Source organism: Mirounga leonina, unplaced genomic scaffold (genome assembly GCF_011800145.1).
Source record: "Mirounga leonina isolate KUSES-001 unplaced genomic scaffold, KU_Mleo_1.0 Mir_125, whole genome shotgun sequence".
NCBI lineage: Eukaryota > Metazoa > Chordata > Mammalia > Carnivora > Phocidae > Mirounga > Mirounga leonina.
The window spans coordinates 33,246,350-33,264,033 of NW_023270305.1; the positions used below are offsets into that span (position 1 = coordinate 33,246,350).

Sequence of the window (17,684 nt, forward strand, 5' to 3'; positions counted from 1 at the left end):
CTCCCTCTGACCCTCCCCCCTCTCATGTGCTTTCTCTCTCTCTCAAATAAATAAATAAAATCTTTAAAAAAAAAAAAAAGAAAAATTTGTAGGCTTGTATAACAAGTTAAGACCACCATATTTATAAAATAAATAAATCCTTCAAATGTTTTGCACAAATTTAAATTTTCAAAAAATAGGTCAAATGTTTACCCTATGTTTGTTTGGTCAACTGAAACACCATTTATCAAACTGATATTAAACTGGACTGCAAATCCTATCCTACAAATAGTACAGATGTGTCACTGAGGCTGATATGCACATGTGCATATTACATACATGTGAAATGGCTAACACGGCTGTGCATACTATTTCCATAAGTAGTTTTACCCTCTAAAAGTCCTTTAGACTATCTTGAATCAAATGGCAAAGAAACAGTGAAGGAAAATGCTTTGACATTTGGTCAAAGAATTTGAAAATGCAAATGCAAAAATTGTAATGGTTTTGGGATTTAAGATGATTAAACATCAGATAAAAGTCAATATTCCTAGGGTGCCTGGGTGGCTCAGTCATTAAGTGCCTGCCTTTGGCTCAGGTCATGATCCCAGGATCCTGGGATCAAGCCCCGCATTGGGCTCCCCGCTCAGCGGGAAGCCTCCTTCTCCCTCTCCCACTCCCCCTGTTTGTGTTCTGTCTCTTGCTGTGTCTCTCTCTGTCAAATAAATAAATAAAATCTTAAAAAAAAAAGTCAATATTCCTTACAAAATACCTGGATATGGAGAGTATATGCCACATACTCATGTGAGGAGTATAAGAGTAAGGTATATTACAGAACTCTGGCTTCATTAGGTCTATTCCTATTGTTTTATTCTAAGTTTTACCTAGACTTGGATGGAAATTTAATCAAATAATATTATTTTTTTCAGTTCTAATAACCAGCTTTAAGAAGAAGTACAGTGGAAGGGTATAGATCTTTCTGTACTTGTACTTCTATGGCCAATTCAATTTTTATTGTGATGTGATATTGTAATTAGCATTATGCTAAAAATAAAATGGACTGCGTTATGATTTTGTCCACAGCATTCAAGTATCTTATTGCTAAAATATTCCAAAATGAATCCAGTAAACATTTGCTATTTCCAAATAGCCTGAGAGATGGATCCAACCTTTTTTTACCAATGACAAGTAAACTGGGCTCAGAACAGCTGTGTTGAAACCCCACAAACCAAAGCCAGTCATCCAAAAATCTAAAATACTAACATTTTCCATCCAAGATAGAAAAACAAGCATCCAAAGTAAAGAAAACCCCACGATTAATCAAGTAACCAGTCAACATTCACTTCTGTTATTCAAGCTAATAGTTCTTTGAAGTTTGAAGTTTCTGCCTTTGTCATTTATTGATGGTTCCTAGAGTCACAGATTCAATGTCAAATGGGAGAGTTCCAATGACCCCTTTGCCCAGAAGTAACTTTGGGCAGCTGATTATATTTTTCCATTTAAAAAATGGCAACATTTGTACTAATGCACAATGTTTGATCCTTCTACAGAGCATTTCAACTATGAATGCTAATGCCTGCCCACAGAAATAAACTGGAGTGCTGGAGCTGGATTCAGAATCATTCTGGTGTGTTCTATGTCTTCCATTGCTCAAATGGTACCTCTCAAAGCCAGCTTTCCCCTCATTAGGCACCAATATGGAATGACATATTTGGGGGATGCTCCAAGCACTCCACTCCTATCAGTCATCTCCCCTACCAGAACCGATCATCAACATCAGAGTCTCTGTGCAATGCTGTGAGTTCCATGTCAGGGTTACAAGTATGTCCTTAGAATGATTGGAAGCACATTTATGGAATTGGTACCTATAATCTTGGGTTCCAAAGTCACCATCCACCTTACACCATGGTACTGTGAGGCCTCTAGGGTTCATTATTAGTTCTTGTATGTGTTCTGGTGGTTGAGATGCCACTGTACTATGGTTAAAAATGTAGTCTTTTACTATGTTAAGAACTGAGTTATCTGACTGAGCAGATAAACAAGGCGCATCAACCAGTATGGTCATTTCTGGTAACCTGTCCAACTGAATGTGTGAGGCTTTTTTGGTAAAGCATCCCAGTTTCCCATTCTGTTTTCACACATCACCAAGACTGGGGATTTCTCCTTCTTGGACTAAGTCCTCTGCAGCGTTAGTCCCATGCTCTATGACTTCTGGAAGTCATCTATTGGCTTAATAGTCTCCTGTTCAGTGGTGTCCACCTCTTGTAAAAGAGACACCAATCGTTTATCCTGGAGCTTCCCTTTAAATCACTAAAATGTTATATCAGGACATCCTTTGTGATGTTCTCTCTTGGATCTCTGGGACAATGAGTTAATCCTTTCTAAGTCATGATCCTTTTCTGAGAATCTTGGTGAGAGATTTATAGACTCTATTCCCAGAAATGTCATAATCCATATCCTGCCTCTGTGCCTCCTGCAAAAGCAGCTCAGGTGCAGCTCCATGGTCCCCTTCACCAGGAGGCATAGCTGGGAGCTGTGCTTGCAGCTTCCTCACGTCCCATCCATCACTTGAAGTAGCTCTTTTGAGGGAGAAATGGACTCTGAAGAAAGCCAGAATTCTTGGTTTGATACATTATGCCTGAGCTGTCTTCAGCATGACTTTTGCACTTTCCGGACTGGTTGACCAGTGTTGTCAACGAGAAAGAGTAAAAAAGACCAATAGTTCTATTTGGTTGCATATGGTACCTCAGCCCGTGGTTGATGGTGCGAATGCCTGGGGGGTAAAGGCCCAGGTCAAATGGTCATTTTTTAACAAAGAAGTCAGTGAACCAGGCTGACTAGGTGATTGCCCTAATTTCTAACTCCCAACTTCAAACCCTGTATTCACCTAGCAGTTATTTCATTTTCCTCTCTTCATCTATTTTCTAATTACTCCAGTTCGTTTTGAGAAAGAAAAACTTTTTCTGGTTAAATTATATACAACTTCTAAGGAAGAATATAAGAGAGTTGAGCCAGGGGAATTAACACTGAAATGATTTTTATAAGCTTCAACAACATTATGACTCAGGAACGAAGTAATAATTTTAAGTGCTTTGAATGTTTTATGAGAAGAAAATGAGCTAGGTACTGAAGGAAGAGTCCAAGAGTTGTCATTTGGCATTGCATTCCTCACAGCTCATACGTTGCCTAGAGCGGTGACCTATAACTGTGAAGGTTACAAGAAAAAGGCATGGCATGATGTAGAAGATGGAAATGTAGAGGGTATTAGCCCAGGGGATGTGTGGGCTGCATACACTCTGGTTATGTCAGCGTGAGATGATTTAGATCTATGTTTTTTCCTCCATGGGCCTGGGCCCAGGTAGACCTTTGGTTTCCTCTGACTTTGTTATTGCTTGAGTTTCCAGGACTGCCTATTGGAAGGGAAAGCAAACATGGAACAGACAACAAGCCCCATATGCCCTGAGGGTAGGCATTTTGTATGCTGTTCATGGTGCTGCTGTCACAGACTCTGACCTTTTTGCCCTTCTGGGACTCTGGACCCACCCACCCCTTTCTCAAACTCCCTCATCCTGGCCCACTGTCGTCCTGGACTGTGGAATCTGCCCGGCTTTTTCTTCTCCAGACCCGTTCTCTCCCTGGATCATTTTGAACAAAACCCCAGTACAACTTACCACTCTGTCCTTTTTCTTCAGTGATCACATGCGTGAGAGAGAGTTTAGCTAAATGAACTTGTTAACCTTTATTGAATGTTTATTGTGCACCAGGCACTGTTCTAAATGCTTTACTCATATCAACTCATTTAATTCTCATGTTGACTATATGAGGTCCATATTATTAGCCCCATGCAGTAATTTGCTCAAGATAACAAAGATATGAGGGGACAGAGCCAAGATTCAAATCCAGATAGTTTGGCTCCCAAAGGCTGAACTCTTAACCATAACACCATAAGGTCTCTGTAAATAAACACCCAGGTGGTAAAATGGGAAAGCCAGACCAGCAGGTGGAATCATTCAATATTTATCGTATTTGTATTCTGTGCCAGGCTCTTATGCCTGCAATGACAGATCCTAAGTTATACTAGATAACAGTTTTACATTCTCTGAGTTCCCAATCTAGTGAACAATAAAATAAAGGACACTGATCATGACTAGAGGGAAATGCAGTCTGATTTACTAAGAGAGCACAGGAGAGAGAGTGAGCAGTCCCAGGACAGAGGATCAGGGAATGCTTCACAGCTGAGCCAGAGTTTGATCTAGATCTAAGCATTTATTTGGGCATTAGAAGGGAAGAAAGAAGGCAGCAGTTCTAGGAAAGGGACTAACAGAGAGTGTCCAGGGCACACTGTGTACAGGGGCAGTAGGTAACTCTGGATAAGAACTAGAATAGGAGCAGAACATAGAGCTGAGAGGGCAAGGCTAGAATTTAGAAAACCTCATATGCCAGGTTAAAGAGTTTGTATAAAAACTGAAAGGCGACACACGTCAGAGGTCTTGAGCATGCTTCAGGAGGACTGACTGGGCAGTGGAGCAAGATATCAGTCGGAGCCAGGAGCAACCAGATAGGAGGTAAGGCAGTCTCTTAGTTGGAAGGGCCAGAAGGCAGTGGGCAAGGGGCGGGGGAGTGAACTTGAGAGCCATCTGAGAAGTAGGTACAAAAGTCCTATTGAGTTGGATATGAGAAGTGAGGAAGAGTGAGTTGTTGGAGCTGGTGGGAGTCAGAGTGCCCAGGCCCCTGCCCATGGGTAAGTATCTTTTCCCTTCACCTGATTTCTTAGCACACCTCACCCAACAAACATCAAGGGCAAGGCCTCCACCTCTACTACTCTGCCTTCTGTGACCCTCGGCAGAGGGAGAATGAAGCGGGTCTTGACTGAGATGGCATGTGATCAAACCCCTCTTGGTACCTACAAAACATGATACGTGATTCACAAGTGCATAAAGCACTTACGTAAAATTTGTGAGGCTCTGTTTAGAAATTGCATTAATTCTTAGAGCCACAGTTCTTAAAAAGAGTCAGGGAAACTCCCAAAGTAGCCCAGAGAGCCGCAGCTCAAACAATGATAAGCTGAGTTCATTGTTCACCTAGGCCTCTGCTTTGTTCTGGGATCTCAGGAAGGGAAAAAGATGAAGTACTCAACCAGAGAAAAGGGCTTTGAGAATAGGCGTGATCTACTGAGCAGCAATGCTGGTTGTGGATATAGGAGGGGGATAATGGAAATGGGCCACATACAAGCCATCCCAACTCAGGCCCAGTTTTTGTGGGATCCTGCAGTTGAAATAGGGGAGCATCTGTAGGGACAAGATCCCTTGAATATCTCTGGGGGACTTTGGGACTCTGGCTTTTTTCTGTGAGAACCTTTTAATAGAAATGTCAATAGCCTTAAAAAAGGTATGGAGATTATCTTGCTTCACTAGTAGTCTTAGGAGACTTGCAGACATGTTGAACCTAGTTTTGGCAAATGATTTCACCTCCTCCCTCCAAAAGGAAGAATAGGACCTAGTGTGATGGATACATGGGGATCTCCACTGACTGAGATTTAATACTTTTTTATTAGTGCTGGCCTGAAGGGGCCAATTGCCCTTGAAATTTTTCTAGTATTTCCCTTCCCTTGAACCCAAGAGTGAGATAATGAGACAGAGCTGGATGGCTTAGACCTATCTCTCCTTCCTTGACAACAATTTTTGGCACAGCGATGTGATAATGGATGGCACTTCCAAAGTCACAGAGTTGTTCCCAAAGCATGCCTGGACTCAGTCTGAGGTTGAATGACCTAGACATTCAATCCACTGCCCTATTCATGACTGCAAACTGGAATACCAAATGCTGCTTCCTTCATGTGACTTTGTCACATGCCAGTCGATATGCTCAGAGTCTGTTGGTTGCCAACTATCACTCCTCTTATTCAGATGAAAGCCACAGTGTTAAATAATATACGAGGTATAGTCTCCATTGGTTCCTACCAATGAAACTTCATAAAAGAGACTGATGTGACTGCCTAAAACCCAAAGTGTTAATTTCACCAATCCTAAGACATCTCCTTTTTCTTCTTCAGGGGTTGTTTGGAGTGTGGTTGTATTAAGTTGTTATCTCTAAATTTATCTAGTATGAGTCAGGTAATGTCCAGCATTATATTTATCCTGATTTCAGTTGATGCCTGATCTTATGAGCAGATGTCAATCATTTTAGAGGTAGGGGCATAAACAAAACTTGGCAGTGACATGGCAGAATCCTCCACTCAAGGGCTGGAATCAAGATTCTCTGAGCTCTGAATTTATCAGGAGGTGGCATGGATAAGAGATGGGAGTAGAGGCCAATGAGACAAGGTTGCCATATCTAGAATGCTAGACCTGGTTAGAAGTGGGCCAATCCTCAGTGAACCCAGAAATCCTTCCTCCTTGACTGATTACTAGGAAACAACTTGTTCCCAATATGTATGAGGTTTACCTTTTGCTCTTTGCACTGCAAGAATATTCAACTCAGCCAATAAGGAATTTTGGAGAAACATTTTCATGTGTGATTGTTTGAAATATTTTCACATAGATCAGTAAGATGGAAACGTAACTCTTTAGAGGGTCTAAATCCACAGCAACTCAGAGCAGCCATTTTGCATGATTCATACTGGACTTTATTCAAGGCTGTCACAGGTCCCAAAGAATAGCAGCCTGGGGCTTATCATGGTTGCATAATAAATCGAGCTGAGTATAATAGGAGAGGTCAAACATCAAAAAGCAAATCCCTTATCTACTACCAAATCTTCTTTAAAAAAATGAATCCCTAGAAAGAGGTCACACTGTTACTTTTGCTATGTTGGGACTCAGGCTTATTCACCAGTAATTGCACCCAGGAGAGATTTCTTAGCCTCTACTTGAAAAGCAGTGACAGGAGGGGAAATAATTCCAGGTGGGAGGTTTTTTCATGGTCCATCAAATCTCATATGTAGGTGTCTTATTTTAAAATAGAAAAGGCTGGCCAGGATGGTTTTGTTCTACTCTCTTGCCTCAACCTTTTTAATACTTACTTGGTTTCATATTTGACAAACAATGATCATGAAACGGCTATTTGCCTGGCAGAGTGCTAAGCATATTTGCCTAGTTTTCGCACTAAATCACTTAACACTAAGAAAAAGACATTCAGATCTTCATTTCAAAGATTAGGAGACTGGATTTCAGAAATACGCAGTGCATCACCCAAGGTCACACAGTGAGGAAATGGCATCTCAGGGATTTGAACATGGTTTTCCCTGAGCTTAGAATTCTTCAAATGGCAAAATGCCATCTCTTTAATATTATATCTGCATTATAAACTCGTTTTTATATCTACAATGTTGATGTCCTTACCTGTTTATGTTTAAAATTGCACTTTTTATTTTCAACTTTTGAGAACCTAGAAGCAGAAAATATGTCTCTTGTTTATTGAAACCATGTTAAGTGCATTTAAGGGATAGATCTTGATTTTATAAAATATTATCTGATAATTTCTTATTAGATCAATAAAATTACACAGTAAAGCCATTTTAAATGGAATTTAACAAGCACAGAGTTTATTCTAATACATTTTTTTTTTAATCTCTAAAATATCAACACAGGTGAAATCCCAGAGTAACTGTATAACACTTTCAGTTGACTCATCTATAATAAGAAGGTAGGTATTTTAATTTTTGTTTTGCCCTTATAACCCATGTCTCTGCAGTTGGTTAGTTTAATTCAAGGCAAGTCTCAGACCAAAACTGAGGCAATTGCTATCCATCATAAGAGGTAATTAATAGATCATTCATTCAAATTACTGAAGATTTTGATTTCCAGCGTTTTCACCTGGTAGATCTTTAGGATGCCAGACCTCACACTCTGTAGGGAAGTAGGTTAACACACTGGTTGTTCACTTTTCCTACAATTCCTAGTCTGGACTTTCTGTGCTATGAAACTGTCAAGTTTCTATTTTGCATCTTTCTATTCAAGGAATTCTCATCCTGTATTTCTAATTCTTTCCTCTCTGAGGGCTCCCCTCCCGGGCCTCACTGACCCTTTTGTTAGAGGAGGGAACAGTGACATTTTCTCTTTTCAGTCAAGTACATAATGGATATCAATTCCTAGAGTCTCCTCACTCATGCAAAGTAGAAAATCAGAGACAACATTCTCCTCCTGTGAAAGTAATCACTTGGGATGGCACAGAACCCCAGAAATCTCCAAATTAAGATGTCTTCCTGGCTGGAGTACATCTGCTCTTCATAATGGCATCTTTGGAAAAGAAGGATCTCTAAGCTGCTCCTCCTAGTGGCAATTTCTAGCCCTGTATTTTCTGCTGGAGCCCTTCTGCCTTAAGGAATTGTTCCAAACTGCATGGGTTTTGAGAAAAGTTGTATTATTTTTAGTTCTACCTTCTGACTTTTTTTTCTTACTACAGATCCAATTAGTAGTATCTGTGAGACCATGCCAACTAATTTGTGGATCCATTTTTTGAAAGTTTCTTTTTAAAGTTCTAAAGAATTTCACCAAAAAGTAAACAAAGACATCTCAGTAGCACATATGTAGTTCCTCCCTTATGCCCCTTCCACCATGTTGCAGGGGAGAGCTGAGATCCATTGATCCCTGGCTGGGTTGAATATTCATTTACTCATGTAACAAACACTAAGTATTTACTTTGTACCAGTCACAGTTCCAAGCATTGGGGAATACAGGATATAAGGAAAGAGAAAAATTCCTGCCTACATCAAACTTATTCTCAAGTAGGAAAGACAGACAATAAAACGCATATATAAAATATGTAAGATAATAGATGATAAATCAGGGAGAACATTCTGGATTGTGTGTGGGGTACCATGTTCTTCAGCCCCTCCTCATCCTCAGTCTCTTCAGACAGTGTCTGAATTCCGATTACTGGGTATAATGGACACTGACTTCACTGCCTATATAATATCCTTACTCCCTTGTTCTTTACCAACAGAATTCTGATTTTCTCTGGGCAACCTCATACTAATTTTCCTAGACTCATTTGCAGCTATAGAAGGCAATGTAACTCAGTTCTAGTCATGAGATCAAGCAAATGTTCCTGAGCTGGTTGTCTCAGAGACTTTAGAGAAGACTCTCTATTTTCCTTCGGCTTTATTCATGCCAAGGATGTGGACACAATTTCTGGAGTTGCAGTCACCTTGCAATCAGGAGGCAAGGTCATGTCAGAGATCGCATAGCAGGAAAATGGAACTCAAGCAGCTGTATCAGCCTGGACTACCTGCTTCACTCAGCACCAATGCATCACATGACCCCTGGGGGGCTCCATTCACATTGCACCCTCTGCATGTGGGGCACACTGGACTCCAATTCTAAAGGCTGCAATAAGTATGAGATTCTTGGGAATTGTGTAATACTGCAGAACTCTGCATGTGTGTGTGTGTGTGTAATAATCCTGTGGTTTATTCACAGTAGTATTACATGCAGCCAAACACAACCATTAACAGTAGCTGCATTTCCTCTTCTAAACTTTTCTCTGAAGATACAGAGGCACATAACTCAAGTTGAGTCCTAGGACAATTCCAGTATCTTACAAGGCAGTTATGCAAAGTGGGCTGTAATAGTCATGGTCAGGATGATTCATCTGTCAAGTTAATTTTCTTGCCAACCCAACACCTTCTAAGAACCCAACTTGTTCAGGGAGGAGAATTAAAGAAAGGAGGAGGTTGAAAGCATTAGACTTTAAGTCAAACAATCAGAACTCTATCTTACATGACACAGGTTCAAGGGGTGGCTGTTCCTCAACCCCAAATCCAGGCGCTCACCTGTCAAGACATCTGTCAAGATAATCCTCTGGAATCTAGAATCTGTGTCCATTGTCACTGGATAGATTCAGCCTCATCTGTCTTGCTCAAGCTATTGCATTTGCCTTGCCCTTCATCTCCTTGTCTTCACTTATGTTTCCTCTAAGTAAGTCTCCATATTACCAGACTTGCCTTCCTCAAAATTGCATTTCCTATCACTTTCTTTCTTTACAACTTTCTTCAGATAAATGCTGCCTTCTGAATAAAGCCCAGATGCCTTAACTTGGCATGCTAGGTTCCTTATGTTATGGCAGCGTTTGACTTTCCAGCTTCAATTCCTGCCACTCACTACATCTTGACAATTTCTGAATACATGGTGCCATTTATAATTTTGTGCCTTTCTTGTTCATGGGTTTTCTTTCTGTAAGAATGTTCCTCTTCCTCTCAACTTTCTGCGATCCCCTTGCTCTTCTGTCAAGGCTTAGCAAATAGAAGTGTCTCTGAAAATTTTCCTGATTTATGCAAACAGTTGGTTATCCCTTCCCCTGCATTCTTCTTCTTTTTTTAAAAGATTTACTTATTTATTTTAGATAGAGAGAGAATGTGGTAAGGGAGGGGCAGAGGGAGAGGGAGAGAGAGTCTTAAGCAGACTCCATGCTGAGTGTGGAGGCCCACTTGGGGCTCAATCTCACAACCCTGAGATCACGATATGAGCCACAACTAAGAGTCAGACGTTCAACCGACTGTGCCACCCAAGCACCCCTCCACTGCATTATTCTTTACCCATCACTTGGTACTACCTCACAACAACACTTACTTTACCCCATTACAATGATCAACTATCATTTGTTTCTGTCTCCCTTTCCATATAATGCATTCTCAAGGGTTCATGTCCTCATCTTATCAATCTTTATATCCTAGGTTTTAGTATAAGTGCTTGGCAAACATAAGATGAGTTTTCTAAACATGAGTTCAATTTTTTTTTAAATTTAGAATTTAATCTAAGTTAATTGTCTCTATCATAAGTGACCTGGTTAAATCAGAGATGAGAATGAAGTAACCAAAAATTCCAAATGCAAAGCTTCTGAATTATTTGGAATCAGAGTCAAAGCCTTGAATTATGTTGAAAATTACTACTCTGAGACCATTAGTAAAATAGAGACTTTGAGCTGCGTTCAGGATAGTATCAGTGCACAACATAACTATCAATAGATATGTGTGGATATATCTTCGTACACCTAATGGCAGAAAATATATCTTAATATAATTTGTTACTAACCAAAGCAATAATATTTTATGAGATTATACTGTACAAGTATACATATTAACTTTCAGTTGGCTGGGATAAGAACTCCTCTAATTTGATTAGATGGCAGTGGTATAAACAATACATATTGATATCATGGGAGCCTATTGTATTTAATGTTGATGGATCCTAACAACAGCAATTCATATATGGTTCCAATAGCAGTAACTAGGAACATTGCTTTTAGGTGCAAACCTATTAATAAATAAAGCTCATTATAAAATGTCATCCAGTGAGCCTATCTTCTCCCCACTGGGGAAAAAAAAATACAGCTTAATGCTTATATGTGACATGTCTGAGGGAACTGAGCTAGGAGACAGATGCATAATTACTGTGCTCTGCATTGGAAATTCTCGGGTTGCTATGAGAAAGTGGAGCCAGGAGGGCCCAGGTTGCACAAAATTTTATACCAGGTAGTGGCATTCCTCTATCCTCTCCCTCTCTGTCTCTGTCTCTCTCCTTCTCTCTCCCTCTCTCTCCCAAATGGACAGTTTGTTTGTGCCCACAGTATCTGAATGGGCCATTATACTGTGTGTACTTTACTTTAAAACACATCAGTATAAGCCGTGTGGTACGTACGTGGGTGAGAGAATTAACTTTGCACCAAAGTAACTGTTTAACACTTGATAGATCTCATTCAAGTCCACATTCCAAAGGTAGTTCCTGAGCATTTTAAAGATCCTAATCAGGAGTCTACATTTCAAAGGAGGCTCAAACTGGCACTTCAATATCACCATCTAAATCTGCACTAGCCTCTTGCTATTTAGTGTAGTTCAGAGACCACTAACAGGCAGCATCTACGAGCTTGTTAGAATGTAGAATCTCAGGCCCTCAACCCAGACATAATGAATCAGAGTCTGCATTTTAGCATGACTCCCAGCGGATTCTGTGAGCATTTAATGTGAGAATCACTGCACTAGGCAATTTGTTAATTAGCATATGAGATGTTAGAAATAATTTTTGCACTGGTGAAATGAGTAATGACCAAACATGTGGGTCGTTAGAAATACTGTACAGGGTACCTCTGCTCTTGCCGGAATCTGGGGAGCCCAGTAGTTTTTTGGGTGGCACTCCAAAATGAATCTAGGACTCATTTGGTCTTGCGTCTCCCCACTTAACAGAAAACTCTGGCATCTGCTCTGTGAGTTTAGCTGGCCCTGTTGTCAAAACATTGTCACAGTTACTTGGGAATAAAACTTTCACAAAAGGTGCTTGTCATTGTCTACCAGGACAGAGAATGAGGATGTCATGTGATTGCTTTTGTGCTTGCTTGTTTGTATGTATTTGTTGGTTTGGAAACCTCCTGGGAGTTTGCTGGGTATTATCTGAAACCGGCCCTTAAAAGCACAGGGCAGGGAGGGACAAAGAAAGAGGCAGGCCACTCCAGATGAGGTAGGTGGCTGATTTAAAAATCAAGGGAACTATGCAGCTCGTTTTAGGCAGCCCCAAGACGAGTAGATCTCTGCACTCACTGGCCAAATCTTAAAGCTTTATTATAGAGGCCTTAATTGGGTTTAATCATGCCCAGATGGTCTCAACACCACCTCCCCACCTGAAGCCTACCCTTGGGGCAGCTTCTGAGAGTGAGAAATGCCAACAGAATTAGCCCCTCCTCCCCCCAAGCAGAAGGCACATTCCAAGGACAGGGGAGGGTGGAGCCTCTGATTGCCAGGGACAGACAGCTCAAAGGGCAACTGGTGGTCACATGCTCTCAATGACCACCCACAACAGTTTATAAGTTTGTATGTCCAAGACTTCTTACATTATAACATTATAACGTGCCACCTGGTAGGGAGCACTCTTACAATCCTAACAACCCTGCCATCTTGATATTGGCACCTACTGTCTCTTCATTTTGTCTGAAATCCTCCTGATTCTCCGTATGATGAATCTTTTTTTTTTTTTTAAACTGTAGCTTTTTGTATTATGTTATAACTCTAGATCCTATTTAAACCTTTTCTTTTAGCTGAAGATCTCTGACACCACTTCAGCAGAAGGGAGGGTGATGCCTCGTTATTGTCAGGTGGCTATAGAAACCCAGTTCCCTAGTCTTTGTTGACATTTGGATAGGAGTCTTATTACTTACTGCTTGGCAGGGTGGGAGTTCCAATACCCCGTATGGTTTCTTTCTTTTTTTTTTTTTTTTAAAGATTTTATTTATTTTTTTTTAGAGAGCGAGCGAGAGAGAAACAGCATGAGAGGGGAGAGGGTCAGAGGGAGAAGCAGGCTCCCCGCTGAGCCGGGAGCCCGATGTGAGACTCGATCCCAGGACCCTGGGATCATGACCTGAGCCGAAGGCAGACGCTTAACCATCCGAGCCACCCAGGCGCCCCCGCGTATGGTTTCTACTGACAGTGCACTGCTGGTAGTCTCATTACTACTGGGTGATTATGAAAGTCTTGTCTCTCCACTGGCCTCTTCTGACTCCACCTAAGGGGGGAGGGGGGAGGGGCACCTCATTACTGTGTGTGTGGGAGGAGGTGGGAGGGTGGAAGTGTAGGTTTCCCGCTTGGTCTCCACTGTGGATAAACACTGGTGATTGTTGATTCCAGACTCCTAACAAGTTCACTACAATAAAACTGATTCTAAACAGGAAAGTTGAAGTCTCCAAATGAGAGGAGACATCTGAAATCTTTGAGAAATCAAATCTAGTGGAAAATGCAAGGGGAAATATTCCTTATGATTTTGTTCTGGAAACTTTGCCTTTTCTGCCAATCCTTCCTTAATGTGTTTATTTTGCATTCCCCTATCTCCTCTATTACATGCTTTGTTTATGTGGGTGCTTCTGCATTGAAGACTAAGCAATTGTATCCTTAGAGTGGAAGTTGTAGCAGCTTCACAGAAACATTTTGATCTCTCTGAAAGAAATTGCTTTTGCAATGCTCTATCTGCATGCTGTTCTCTCCCTGCATTACAGTTAAGATACAACTTTATATGGGTGAGTACATCTCTGGAAAAATTCTCTTCTGCCAATTTCCCCAGGCCAGAAATCTCAGTTGCTGAAAGCTCATGGTACATTATTCTTAAAGAAAATAATTTTTATAAGAAAGTTCAGGTCTTGACCACATATTGTCAACGTGTCAAAAATTTTTAAAAATCATCAACTTACTTTATTTTCCTTCTGCTTAATGTCAATTAAGTTTATTGATTGATACTGTTTACGAAAATTACACATCTGGGCTCTGGATGGAGAGGATTTCTGACCAAAGCTTCCCCTTATCTCATGGGCAGTTCTCACAGTGCAGAATCAGATTCAAGAGGCAGCAAAGGAACTTAGACTCTAAGATGCATCAATGTTTTAAGGGAAATGTCAGAAACTATTGATGTTCAGATTCTAGGACAAAACAAAACAAAAAAACCCCAACTCAATCCAGAAAATAGATTCAAGCATGAAGGATTTGAAAAAGGCTACAAATGCAAGTATATGAAAAAACAACAAAAAAGGTTATTTTGCTGAGGAGATATGACAAAGTGTGAGACTATTGTCCACTTGAGGCACTAATATTCTTTCCGAACCTTGGTAAGACTTAATTGTGGTCAGTATTGCATCTCCCTATTCTAGAAGCAGTATTTATCTGAATATTACAGATAATATCAATTTCTGCCATGTCATCTGGATTTAGCTAGGATTTAGCTTGTGAAAAGCAAAGGGAGAGAAATGGAGAACAGCAGCTTCTGAAGACCTGTCATCGAGAAGTGAAAAGAAATTTAGAAAAAAGCTCCACGTTCTCCTGTTAAAATTCAGCTTTGTCTTTTTACAAGTATTTTCTTATTATTCTCCTTTATCTCTCCAGCCATCTTCCCCCCCCCACACCCCTTTTCGTTCTATTTCGAAGAGGCTGTTGGTTGTGTGAAAAAGAGGGGAGAAGAGACCATTACTGAAGATTCTCGGCCTTCCCAACTTTGGTTCATGCCATGTTCCTCTGGAAGCAATTTCCCTCCTAAATATTTAAACTCTTCTGCTGTATTAATACATTGTATTAACTGTTCCCTGCTTTTCCCTGCTCTTCCATTCCCAAATACCCTGCATATACACCCCTGCCTGGATCACTTCAAAATCAAATGGTTCTTCCCGGGGTTGTACATGAGTAGCACATACTTAGGATCAAAATGCTGATGAAGAATTTTAATATTCAGGGTCTATATTCATAAGGAGCTAAAAATGTTCACTTTTTTGTCTTTATGCTTGAAATCTAACTATTTTAAGAGTAGCTTTAGATGTTGGTATCTTTTTGTGAATTTTACTTGACACTGAATAAGCCTTCGGTTGTGGTTTTAACACTCATTCTTTGCTTCTAGAATTTCTGTTTCCATTTTACTGTGGATTATTGCTTCTGTCCCATTTTCTAGATTTCCCTATAGTACTACCAGTTATCCATAGGCTTAATCTCCACTGTCTGTCTATCATGTTTATTATCTATCTCACTGTTTGCATGGTTTTTACATGATTCTTAGAGAGTTCCATAAGTTCTTCATTTACATATTAAGATGAGTGAGCACAGGATGGGGCTATTATGAATAGCCCCAGCCAAATTTGTTTTGTAGTGGAAACATGTGATCAGACCTCGCTTAAGTGAGGTGAGAGCTTCTCTGACTTGAATATGGTGAATTTCTTTCTGTGCATTATGAAGCAGATGGTTAATGAAAACTCTAAGCCCCAAACTACTTTGTTCTCACTGCCTTTCCCTGTCTCTTCAGCTCCTATCACCTTGACACTCAAGTGTGCAGGGGGCCACCCTCCTCTTGAGATGTGCAGTAGAAGGGGATGGAAAAGGGCAGTATCTGTCTCTGGATGCCTCAAAGCATATGCATTTGGGTCTTGTTTATATTTGGGGCCAGAACCATATTTTTAAGGAATGCTGTTAGGTTGAAATGGTCTATCATTTTCCTGTATGACTCAGCTGTTCAGTTTCAGGCATCCAAGCCTGTGTCAGAAGCCAAAGCTGATGTTTCCCAATACAATGGCGATATAGTTAATAGATATAGTTAACAGAAATGGTGATATAGTTAATAGAAATACCCAGATCTCTTTTTCTTCAAAACATTTATTTCCATCTGTAATACTAGGTTATCATTTTCTTCTCTGCCTATTGTCTTTCTCTATTTTAATAAACTCCCTGTGAGCAGGGAATTTGATACCTTTGGTCACTGCTGGATTCTTAGTGCCTGGCACACAGAAGGTACCCAGTAGATGTTTGTTAAAAGGAAGTAAGGACATAACCATAAATTGGAGAAGACAAAGGTGATTATCAGTCTCTCTTTACTTCCTTGACTCTATATTTCCAATATATAAGTGTCTAAAGTTGGGGATGAATGGTTTAGGAAGGGAAGGTAGATGGTTTATTATAGAACATATTGGGTTTCAGGTGCCCAAAAAACATGTTCATGGAGATGTCAACTGCAAATGTAGATTGAAAAGCTGAAGCTAAAGGGACACTTTTGTGCTGAAGGAGAGACTGAAGATTCAACAGCATCTACGTAGTATCTGGTGCAGGAAAAACACTAGGCAGATTTTATAGCATGAAATAATCAGTGTACTAAAGACTGAATCCTTGGCACACTAATGTGGAACTTAAAGAAAAATATTTTTTACATAATTATGGCCTTCTAAGCAAAGAACACTAAGCAAAAAGGACAAACATGGATGTGACACAGTGATTGAATAGAGATCTCCATAGATAGAGATTTATCTTCAGGAGTATTGTTTTTATATTTCAAAAGGGTATAAAATCCCTGGGGCCATCTGTTTATAATTAAAAGGATTGTAAAACAGTAGGGAGCAAAGATTTGTCTTAGTCTTTCTGGAAGGAGAGTGGTAGCTTAGTGGTAGTTCTTATATGAGCTCCCAGATTCATAATTTTGGGATTCTTCTCTATAGTGCCAAAGAAAAAAATTACGTGTGCATGCAGGGTTACATCTGGCTCCCATTGTATCACCTTGAAGAGAGATACTGGGGTGTGGGGAACCAGCACATTTGTTGCTGTAACATAATAATACCATGCCTTTGATCCAAAAAACTAATGTTTGATTTCAGGAAAAAATAACTAAATATACCTCTTAAAAACATTCATTGACTAATAGTTACAGGCCATTAAGAGAAAAAAAAAACATGCATATGATTGAGAACTGGGAGAAGATGGCATTTTAGAAGATAACTGGGTTTTCAAGTATTTGAGCTCTCAGGTAGAGGATAGATTTAATCTAATCTTAACCTAGATCATAGAGGGCTGTGTAAAGGTCAGTTGTTGCATATTACTGGGAAGCAAGTTCTGGTACAAAAAGGGAAAGCATTTTTATCAAATTTTTCAGTAATGGACCATGATCCCTTAGAATTCGAAAAGTAATATGTTGTAATGAAAAGAATACTGGGTCAGGATTAGGACAATTCCTGGGATTTTTTAAATACTCATAGCCATGTTTTTTTCAGGCATGTTATCATATTTGAATCTCTGTTTTTTCATCTTTCATCTATTTAACAGTCCTGGCCATAAAGATGCACCATGTGAAAGTACTGATGTACAGATGAATCTGAAATAAATTACCCTGAACTAAAGTATAAAAACAGAGACTAGGTGGCCACTTCTCAAGCCATCTTCGATGCCTGATATTCTGATGACTCCAACCCAGCTGTCTGAGTGCAACCTTATGGGGGAC

The 17,684-nt window shown here is 40.1% G+C and overlaps 1 pseudogene; it reads right to left on the minus strand.

Moving 5' to 3' along the window:
• Window positions 1-1,226: 1,226 nt before the first annotated feature.
• Window positions 1,227-17,684, minus strand: part of LOC118007536 — a 64,271-nt pseudogene continuing 47,813 nt past the window's right edge.